This window comes from Leptonychotes weddellii, chromosome 15 (genome assembly GCF_054177405.1).
Source record: "Leptonychotes weddellii isolate Sample4059 chromosome 15, ASM5417740v2, whole genome shotgun sequence".
Lineage (NCBI taxonomy): Eukaryota > Metazoa > Chordata > Mammalia > Carnivora > Phocidae > Leptonychotes > Leptonychotes weddellii.
The window spans coordinates 31,527,123-31,535,614 of NC_138383.1; positions in this window are offsets into that span (position 1 = coordinate 31,527,123).

Here is an 8,492-nt window from a genome sequence, read left to right on the forward strand (position 1 = left end):
GGCGTGGGGCGGAGCGACGTGAGGCGATGCCGATGGTCCGAGTGCCGCTCTGCCATTCGGGGCCCAGCGGCGAGAGGGCGGGCGGGTCCCGGGCAGTCGCGGCGCCCCGCGCTCGGCCTTCACCGCCCCCTCTGCCGGGGGCGGGGCCGGGGGCGGGGCAGCCTGCCTTCTCCTCCCCGCGGAGAGCGGGGTGAGGGAAATGGGCCCACGTGCACCTCCCAGGAGGTAGAGAGGCGCCTGGGCCGCAGAAAGTGAGGGGCCGGCAGGCTTGCAGCACCGGAAGGGAGTCCAGAACCAAAGAGGACTGAGCGGTATAGGCAGTGTTCTGGCCTGGAAGGACCTTATGGTTTTCAATACTAACCCCCTGAAGAGGTGGACATTGCATCCAAGAATTGCCCAGGATCACACAGGCTGGTTTCCAAGTTGGTACAGGCTAACTAACCCCTATTCTGGAACAACACAACCAGCCCCTTGGCTTGCTCAGCAGCCCCAAAGCAGCCCACCCCAAAGGGTTCTGAGGTGCAGGATCCTGAAGCATTGAGGGAAAGCCTCACTAAAGGAAGCTCAGTAAGAAGGGCAGAATGCCAATGGACAACAGTCCTTTCTGCCTGCCTTGAGCAGAGAAAATAGAGGGCAATAAATTCCCGATTTCTCAGATTGGAGCGTGCCTCCCAAACTCCATTGTGGTTACACCAAGTCATTGAACAGGAGCCAACCAATTTCTCTAGCTTTGCCAGTTACTTCATAGTAAGACATTTATGGTGGCTGCTGAAAAGTAATAGTAACAGGAAAGAGAGTATATAATACAATTATCGGGTGGAAAAGAAAGAAAATTGGAGAAAATTGCACTTCAGAACAATGGGGTGATTTTAATCCCTTACAAGAATTTAATGAAGCACCCAGAGTACTTTCCTGATCGTTACACAGGCTTGTGCTAAGGGTCTGGAGAGGTATGGTGAATGATGATTTGGTGGGAAGTTCTATGCCAGAGGGCAAAAAGTGACTAGGGTAGAAATACACACTGAGGTCAGAAATTCTTGGGCAGAAGCAGAGGCAGAAAGATGGGAAGATTGGTCAACAAGAATCATATTCACCTAGGACTCCTTATAATACCTAGCTGGTGGCTTCTCCAAGAGTTTACCAACCTACTTTAAAAGGGACTGGAAATAGAAATTTGGAAAGATTTGGAGTTTACAGAGCAGTGAACCGTATTTCACAATAACTGTGTCTGTCATTGGATGCATCTGTCAATGAACAGAGGAAAGTTAGAACTTAAAGATAAATGGGCATATTGCTGGAGGGGAGGTGGGCAGGGGATAGGCTAAATGGGTGATGGGTATTAAGGAGGGCAATTGTGATGAGCACTGGGTGCTATATGTAAGTGATGAATCACTAAATTCTACTGAAACCAATATTACACTATATGTTAACTAACTAGAATTTAAATAAAAACTTGATACAAAAAAATTTTTTTTTAATTTTTTGGGGGGTGCCTCGGTGGCTCAGTCAGTTAAGTGTCTGCCTTTCGCTCAGGTCTGACCCCGGGGTCCTGGGATCAAGCCCCGTGTAGGACTCCCTGCTCAGCGCGGAGTCTGCTTCTCCCTCTCCCTCTGCTGCATGCGTGCTCTCTCTCTCTGCCAAATAAATAAATAAGATCCTTAAAAAATAATTTTTAAGGGCACCTCGGTGGCTCAGTTGGTTAAGCGACTGCCTTCGGCTCAGGTCATGATCCTGGAGTCCCGGGATCGAGTCCCGCAGCGGGCTCCCTGCTCAGCAGGGAGTCTGCTTCTCCCTCTGACCCTCCCCCCTCTCATGTGCTCTCTCTCTCTCTCTCATTCTCACTCTCTCAAATAAATAAAATCTTTAAAATAATAATAATAATAATAATTTTTTAAATAAAACAAACTTTAAAGATAATTGAGCAAAACGTCCTGGTTTAACAAAATGTTTGCCTTGACTGACTAGGAAAAAAAAGGCCCCAGGAAGAGGGAAGCTTTGCCTCTCCCTAATAGTGCCCTCTCAAGTTGGCATGAAGGAAAAGACTTTGGGGGCGCCTGGGTGGCTCAGTTGGTTAAGCGACTGCCTTCGGCTCAGGTCATGATCCTGGAGTCCCAGGATCGAGTCCCGCATCGGGCTCCCTGCTCAGCAGGGAGTCTGCTTCTCCCTCTGACCCTCCCCCCCTCATGCTCTATCTCATTCTCTCTCTCAAATAAATAAATAAAATCTTTAAAAAAAGACTTCGGAAAGAACTAAAAATCTTTAGGCTGCCTCTTTTACTTTCCATATACCTTTCTTATTTCCTATTAAATAATAGGAACTTTGCCCCAAGAGTGTTTCTTAGTGGTGTTGCTGTTTATCAGCCTTAGGAGCACGGCAAAACCAGGGGGTTTCTCTCAGAAACTGTCCTTATGTGAAACTTCAGCAAGCCCTTACTCTGCTTTTGTCCTCACTGAATATTTGAAGTAATTGAGCCCCAAAAAAGAACCAGACAAGGCAAGGCCTGATGAAAGAACTACAGTGGGAGAAAACCAAGGATGAGTTAGAACGTCCCCAAACCACTTATATAAGATCTAGTGATTATCCAATGTTAAGATGAATGGGCAGAGAACTATGTCTTTAAAACAGTACATCTACAATTTCAACAGCTCCTCAGTGCTGTGTTGTTTGGTACATGCCACAACCTGCCCGTCTCTAGTACAGGCTCTTCAGAGATGTTCCCTGAGTTCTTGCCACACAAGCCAATACCTCTGTAAGAAGCGGAAGAGGAGAGCCAGAGGGTGGAGAGAACTTACTATACAAGACTAACAGGTGGAAGGGAAGAGAGTGAATGGAGTGGCACACTTCTAGAAGCTGAAACTAGATGGCTATAATGGGCTGAATTGTATTCCAAAATTCATATGTTGAAGTCCTAAGCCCCATTACCTCAAAATGTGAGTGTATTTGGGGATAGGATCTTTAAGGAGGAAATTAAAATGTAAAATGGGGTCATTAAGGTGGGCCCTCATTCCAAATGACTTGCATCCTTATAAGAAGAGGAGATCGGGACACAAGGACAGAGGGAAGACCATCTGTGAATCACAATTGATGAAGCACTTACCAGGACTGTGGCTCTTATGCTGGAGATGGGCATCTACAAGCCAAAGAGAGAAGCCTCAGAAGAGACCAACCCTGCAGACACCTTGATCTCGGACTTACAGCCTCCAGAACTGTGAAGAAATAAATTTCTGTTGTTTAAGCCACCCAGTTTGTGGTACTTTATTATGGCAGCCCTAGAAAACGAATACAAGTTCCCAAATACCAAATAGCGTCCAGGTCTTTCAGGAAGGTTATATGAAGGTATCAGGGATTAATCCTGAGCCTTCCAGCTACTTTCCAACCTTAAAGATGGTTTCTCACCCTACTGTAGGTAAAGTAAGAAGACTCCCGAGCAGTCCCTGTCTTTAAGGTGATTACAATCTAGTTAGGAAGACAAACCTAAACACCAAAACAGCGTCTATGTATTGCTCCTTAGCCATGTGGATTTTACAAAAGCCATAGATGGGAGAGGATAAATTCTCAAATATGAGTAAGCCTTGAAATACATAAACAGTATGTGTGTCAACGTCCAAGCCATTTTGGCACCTTATTGTCCATTCTATTTTAGCGTAGGGCAGTGTTTCTTAATGTTCCATTGACCACCTGAAATAGAATCACTAGGTGCTTGTTAAAAATTCAGATTCCTAGCCCCACCGCAGACTTTCTAAAGTAGCAATTATTCACCCTGAAGTTTGAGAACAATAGTTTAGGGCTTATCATTATTGTTCCCTCTTTGTTCCAGTGTCTCTGTTAAACAGCAATGCCTCCTACACTTGAACTTCTAAGACAGGAAAGTCTCAGGTCAGGCCAGAGTTAAACCAAGGGAGGAAAGAAAAGTGCCTTAATAGGAAACGGAACTGTGAAGAGCCCCCTGTCCCGGTGGTTGGCCATGGTTCCAAATTCCTTAGGTAGCAAGGTTGGTGATCAACCTTTACAATAGAGGCTAGAGGAAACACTGGGATGTTATTTCCCACTGGCCTCCGGGATATAACATATACTCTAACCTGGCTTCTAGTTCTTGCCATGCCTATTCTTACCTTGGTGATGCTAGCAAACTTGTTCTTCCTCCCTCCTGTTTTCTGAATCCTTCCAGTCCTTGGAAGTCCCATTTTCTCTAAGAAGATCTCTTTTACTTCTCCAATTTCCACTAATTATCTCTCCTCTGAATTCTTGTACCAATCTGGTCACCACCACACGGTTCAGCATTTATTAGGCTATCATTTTGTGTGTGTGTGTTGGTTTTAGCTCGCCAACTGAATTTTAATAATCTTAAAGGCAGAGAGCATTTCTTAGAGATTGGTACTCCCCTCTGCAGCTCTTAGAGTACAGATATTAGTAAGTGCTTCACTGACTGAAATAAAGATTAGCTCTGTACCTGAGAGGCCACTCTGCTCCTGATGTCTGCTTATCCGTCTTCATGTCACCTCTGGGAGGCAAAGACACCAGTAGGATATTTGGCTGCTTTATAGATGGACAGACTTCATCAAGAAAGTCAGTGCCTTGACCAGAATTGTGGCTCCAGTTGTGAGATAAGGGGAAGACATAAAGGCCTTATCTGAACACTATGCTTCTTTGCTCTAGTCAGCCATTCAGGTCTCTCCAGAGTTAAGTGCCTGAGGGAACTTCACACCGTAGTGTCCAAAACTGTCCTCAAGGAAGCCACATTATAAGTCTGGTCCTAATGATGAAAGGTAGGATTACAAAATGAAGGACATAGTTCATAGTGCAGACTCACCACAATGTTTTCACATGGACACTTGGGTTTTCACATGGGTACTTAGGTTTTCACAAGGCATTTCAGTTCTCCCTCCCTCCTTGTTACTTAATCCCGAATACCTAGTCCCTATCCATATTTGGTGGTTACCTAATCTTAGCTGCTTCTTCCACAACACCTCCAAGATCTTTTTTTTTTTTTTAAATCTTTCTAAGTTCTACATACCTCACAACTAAACAGCTAAAGAACGTTTAAAGGGCCCTTTTATCTAAGGGGAGGAAAATGGACAAGATGACTCATTTAGGTCTTGCCCAATGCTGGGATTTTGACATTTTATATTGATCAGCTTTACTTTTCTCATCTCTGACCTCACTCTCCTGCAAACCAATGAAAATGTTCCTGATGAGTTTACTTTCTACTCCTGTCCTCACCTTCTCTTCAGACTTCTCCAGTGTCTCCATTACTCTTTACATATCAGACTCAGCTTTTTCCTGCTACATGTTTAGGCCCCCACCTATCTACCCCAAATACCCTCACTCTCCACTGTATTATTCTGTATGCAACACAATAAATAATAAAATACAACATTAGTAACTTTTACCAAGGCTCTCCTTTCAAGGAAAAGTGAGCTATCACTCAACTTCCTCTCATCCTTTTCTTCAGTCTTAAAGTTTTCCTATATCATAACTTGGATCAGAAGATTTCACAATATTCCTGTCCTTTCTTACTCTCACCTCTAGTCAACACATCAGACCAGCAGGTAGAAAGCCAAGTCCCCAACACAAGCCTTGCTCATCAGTGGACCTGCTGTCTTGGCGATGGGCTGAATTTTCTTAATGAAAATGAAAAGGAAGAAAGAAGGATAAGGGAAACCAAAAATGAATGAAAATAAAATGTAGTTTAAATCAATGAATGGGGGGCACCTGGGGAGCTCAGTCGGTTGAGTGGCCGACTCTTGATTTCTGGTCAGGTCATGATCTCAGGGTCCTGGGATCGAGCCCTGCATCAGGCTCTACACTCAGTGGGGAGTCAGCATGGGATTCTCTCTCCCTCTCCCTCTGCCCCTCCCCGCTCTCTAAAATAAATAAATAAATAAATTTTTAAATCTTTTTTAAAAAATAAATCAATCAGTGAATGAGATGGCCATAATAAATTGAACAGCATAGTTTTGGGGGTCAATACAGGCAAGCAGAAATGAGATGAGCTGATTCTGAGAACTGGCAATCTAAGTCAAAACACCTCAAGAGCAGCAGGGACTTGTTCTATATTGTAAAGTGCTTGAGCTCTTTAATTAAATAGACCAGGCTTTAAATCTTGACTCTGTCAATAATTAGCTCTGTGACCTTGAGCAAATGACCCCTTTTCTGAGCCTCAGTTTCCTTGTCTATAAAACTGAGGTATAATAGCTACCTTGGAAGGTTGTGTTTTGGATGAAATGTTATAACCAAAATGTAAAGTCTCTAACACAGAGCTTGGAACATAACAAGCACACTGAAAATATCACTTCCTCTTTGCCTTCTGTGCCCCCTTCCATCTCCTACAAGTGCTCAGTACAAGAACAAAATATCCTATGGATGCTCACTTCATTCAGGAATGATTATGTTATTAAATTCACCACCCCATGGGGCGCCTGGGTGGCTCAGTCGTTAAGCGTCTGCCTTCGGCTCAGGTCATGATCCCAGGGTCCTGGGATCAAGCCCCACATCGGGCTCCCTGCTCCATGGGAAGCCTGCTTCTCCCTCTCCCACTCCCCCTGCTTGTGTTCCCTCTCTCGCTGTGTGTCTTTCAAAAAAAGAAAAATATCTTTAAAAAAAAAAAAATGCACCACCCCACTCACCCGAGCGATTATGTTATTAAATTCACCACCCCACTCACCCACGGCCAATATTTCCAGTGTAACAGAGCATGTGATCAGAGACCTAGAGATTATTTGAATCCTTTACCCTCATTTGGGTGGAGCAAGTCAACAGGAGAAGTGACTGTGGCCTGGGCTTCTGAAAACTAACCAGTATTTCAGGGTTGGCACTCTGAGCCCTGTTCAGTCCCATGGTTGTACCGCACTGAAAAGGCTCTTTGGCCTCTTTCGCAAGGACATGGGACAACAGGAACTTTCATATATTGCAGATAGAAGTGTAAATGGGGACAGCCTCTTAGAAAAGAGTTTGGCATTAATTAGTAAAGCTGAATATCCCCTGTCTACCCTATAACCCAGCTCCCATTGCTGAATTTATACTCTGGAGAAACTTTCATATGTGCCCAGGAACATTGTTCATTATGGCCCCAATCTGGAAAAAACCCCATGTGTCTCAGCAGTAGAATGGGTACATAGATTGTGAGGCATTCATACAATGGAGTATTGCAAAACAATGAGAATGAACAAACTGTTGCTACATGAAATACAGATTAATTTTACAAATATAATGTTGAGCAAAAATTCCAGACAAAAAGTATGTTTCCTGTTATAAAAAGTTCAAAAATAGGCAAAACTCATCTGTGGCAGTAGAAGTCTGGATAACGATTACTCCTGATGGTAGGTAGCAATTGGGAGAAGTCACAAAGAGAGGTATATCCATTTTGTGTTGTACATAATAAAAGAATGATTCCATTTACTTAAGTTCAAAAGCAGGCAAAAATAAAAAAGCCTATTTTTAGTGATATATATACCAGATAGTTCACTATTTTTAAAAAGCATGGGTAAATAATGGGAAAGAAGTGTGATCAGAAGATAAACAGCTTCTACGACACTGGCAATGTTCAATTTCATCATTAGGCTGATGGCTACATAGTGTTCCCATTATTATTATTGTTATTATTATTAAAACTATACTTATGTTCTATATACTCTTCTATATGTATGATACGTTCCATAATAAAAGAATTTAAAATAAACCAAACCAACCAACCCAAAATGTACCTTTATAAGAAAGAAGAGCAGAGCATGGCATTAAGATAATAATTTTAGAGCTGTAAGAGGCCTTCAAAATCATCTTGTCTGCCTGGGGTGCCTGGGTGGCTTAGTCGGTTAAGCGGCTGCCTTCGGCTCAGGTCATGATCCTGGGGTCCTGGGATCGAGCCCCACGTCTGGCTCCCTGCTCAGTGGAGAGCCTGCTTCTCCCTCTCCCTCTGCCTGCCACTCTGCCCACTTGTACTCTCTCTCTGTCAAATAAATAAATAAAATCTTTAAAAAAACAAACAAAATCATCTTGTCTAACCATCTCAAGAAACTGAAATAGAGGCCAGAGAAGTTAAGTGACTTACTCAAAGGGATTCAGTCAATTACAGAGCCTAATCTAGAACCTAGGTAAACCTCCTGGCTTCTTGTCAAGTGCTCCTCCCACAGACCCACCCTGATTGATCCATCCAGTCCTAGTTTCCAATTATCTTCCAGAGTCACATTTCTCATCTACACACATCAGAAAACTAACCTATGTTATAGCGCTTTTTTTTTCCCTCCTATATTAGAAATCTTTGCTGTGGGGAAAGGAGATCAGGAGAGATAATCCTCTCCTCTACAAATACTCTAAACACTTCGAAAACCAGTCAAAATATCTAGTGGTACAGAAAGAGACCCAGATATGTTGCCTTGTTAATGCAGCTCTCTTGCTTCTCTGTATCCCACAGTATAGCTACCCCCCATGCAGGCTGACTTTTAGGCCTTTGAGACACAAAGGAAAAGGGAAGGGTCTGGAAATTGATAAAAGAA